The sequence below is a fragment of the Urocampus carinirostris genome, unplaced genomic scaffold, assembly GCF_059441175.1.
Source record: "Urocampus carinirostris isolate Australia breed hairy pipefish unplaced genomic scaffold, RoL_Ucar_1.0 HiC_scaffold_33, whole genome shotgun sequence".
Taxonomy (NCBI): domain Eukaryota; kingdom Metazoa; phylum Chordata; class Actinopteri; order Syngnathiformes; family Syngnathidae; genus Urocampus; species Urocampus carinirostris.
In genome coordinates, this window is record NW_028283140.1 from 205001 (window position 1) to 207500 (window position 2500).

The window sequence follows — 2500 nt, forward strand, 5'->3', positions numbered from 1 at the left end:
CGGGGCGCGTGGCCGCGCCCGCCCCGGCCCCGTCCCCCGAGGGGGAGCGGGAACCGGGGACGGGACGCGACCGCCGCGCCGACCGACCGGCCGCCCTGGCGCCGCCGGGTTGAGTCCCCCGAGCAGACTGCGCGGGCCCCACCCGTTTACCTCTTAACGGTTTCACGCCCTGTTGAACTCTCTCTTCAAAGTTCTTTTCAACTTTCCCTCAAGGTACTTGTCGACTATCGGTCTCGTGCCAGTATTTAGCCTTAGATGGAGTTTACCACCCGCTTTGGGCTGCATTCACAAGCAACCCGACTCCGAGAAGGCCTCGCCCCGGCGAGCCGGGGGCCGCTACCGGCCTCACACCGTCCCTGGGCTGAGCCTCTATCAGAAGGACTCGGGCCCCCGAGCGGCGCCGGGCTAAAGCGGCCTTCCGTACGCCACATTTCCCTCGCCCTACCGCAGGGCGGGGATTCGGCGCTGGGCTTTTCCCTCTTCGCTCGCCGCTACTGAGGGAATCCTGGTTAGTTTCTTTTCCTCCGCTTAGTAATATGCTTAAATTCAGCGGGTCGTCTCGTCTGATCTGAGGGCGTGCGCGTAGAGCTGTGCGGTCGGGGCCGGCGCCGGGACCGGCGCCGCCGCCATACGGCCGTTGTGATCCGTGCGGGGATCCGCTTGCTCGGCGACCCTCGCCGAGAGCAGCCCCGCGCCGCACGGACACGCGACACCGACGGGCGGACGGACGCCGAGGCGCCGACCGGGACCTTTACCTGAGGAGGGCGCCGAGCGCCGCCGCCATACGGGCCGCCGCGCGGAGCCGCGCGCGCGGAGCACCTTCTCGGTATGCTAAGTACCAGCCGTACTCACCGGCAGCCGAGAAGCACCTCCGGACGCGCGGACGCGCGACACCGACGGGCGGACGGACACGGAGCGCCGCCCGAGTCTGTATTTGAGGGTACGAAGGGACGGGGGTCCCTGCGAAACCCCAGCCGCGGAGTGGGCGGGGACACGGGTCGCGCGCCACCCGCCGGGCGGACCGGCGGAATGTCGCGGAGGGCCCGAGCCTCGCCCGCGCGGACCGGGTTCTCGCGCCACCCGCCGGACGGACCGGCGGAATGTCGCGGAGGGCCCGGCCCGCGTCCGATCGATTGGAAAGCGCCGCTCAGACAGGCGTGGCCCCGGGGTAAAACCGGGGCCGCAATGTGCGTTCAAAGTGTCGATGATCAATGTGTCCTGCAAATCACATTAGTTCTCGCAGCTAGCTGCGTTCTTCATCGACGCACGAGCCGAGTGATCCACCGCTAAGAGTCGTACGTTTGGGCCCTTTTACGTCCGCCCGGGACGATCGGAGACAAATTCACGACAGGGTTTGTACCGGAGACGAACGCGCCGCGGGTGCCGTTCGGTCGCTCCCGCGAGCGAGCCCCTAACCCGCGGCGCGGTTACCGACGGGCGCGATACGCGCGACGCCGCGACGAGCCGAGCGGGTCGGGCGCGCGGCGCTGAGGCCGGCGCCCGGCGTCTCCCGCTCGGGGCCGCGACGGCGCCCGAGACGTGCGTCGGCCCGGGTAGGTCGGGCGCTCGGCGCTGAGGCCGGCGCCCGGCGTCTCCCGCTCGGGCCTGACACGACTCGGCGACCGGACTCGCCGGGTAGGTCGGGGGCTCGGCGCTGAGGCCGGCCCCCGGCGTCTCCTACCCGGACCCCGGAAGGCCATCCGACTTGGAAGCCCCGCCGCGCCGCGAAGCGACGCTTTGGGTGTTGCTACCCGTCAGCGAGTGGGTTTGGTTTACAAGGGCGGCGCGACCGCGCTGACACCGAGGGGGGACTGGCCCCCGACCCGGCCGCGGCCTGCCCGGACTATGGATGGACAGAGGAGACCGCGGCGGACCGCGCGGAACCGAACCCCCGGTGTCCGGAGCCCCGGGAGGGACTCCGGTGTCCGGGGGCCGGCCCACGCGCGCGCTACGCGGCCCCTCGAGGGCTCCGGCCGACGGACGCGTTTGGCCGGGGAAAAAGGTAGCCGGTGGGAGCACCGTTTCGTCGCCCTGAACCTTCGTCTCGGGCGGGCGTCCCGACGCCGCCGCCATACGGCCGTTGTGATCCGTGCGGGGATCCGCTTGCTCGGCGACCCTCGCCGAGAGCAGCCCCGCGCCGCACGGACACGCGACACCGACGGGCGGACGGACGCCGGGGCGCCGGCCCGAACCGTTACCTTTAAAGGACGGGAGGTCGTCGAGGCGAGTGCCGCCCCGGAAGCGCGCGCCGGAAGCGCGAGAACCGCGCCGAGCTAGGGTCGTCGGCATAGGGGGATTCCCCGGTTACGGGGGTCCCGCGCACGGCCGCCGCCTTTCGCCCGTCGCTGGCGGTCGCCTGTCGTCGCGCCGCGCCGCGCTACTGGGGTCGTCGGACGAGCGCGCTACCCCGCTCGCACGGAGGTAGCGCGACATCGCCCGCCGCCTTTTCTCGCGTCGCGCCGCGCCGCGTGGCGCCCGCCGAACTCGCTCCGACGCGCGG

General features: G+C 71.8%; 2 non-coding genes across 2 annotated transcripts in view; both read right to left on the bottom strand.

Annotated features, from left to right (window-relative positions):
- The window catches only part of LOC148345698 (28S ribosomal RNA), a 4529-nt gene extending 3952 nt beyond the window's left edge, over nucleotides 1-577 (bottom strand). Inside the window, exon 1 of the ribosomal RNA XR_015848527.1 lies at nucleotides 1-577. This exon is cut by the window's left edge and continues 3952 nt beyond it. This is a non-coding gene — a ribosomal RNA (28S ribosomal RNA).
- Nucleotides 578-1141: 564 nt separating this feature from the next.
- LOC148345699 (5.8S ribosomal RNA) lies at nucleotides 1142-1295 on the bottom strand. Its single transcript, XR_015848512.1, has one exon. It is a non-coding gene; the product is annotated as a 5.8S ribosomal RNA (ribosomal RNA).
- Between the last annotated feature and the right edge of the window lie 1205 nt (nucleotides 1296-2500).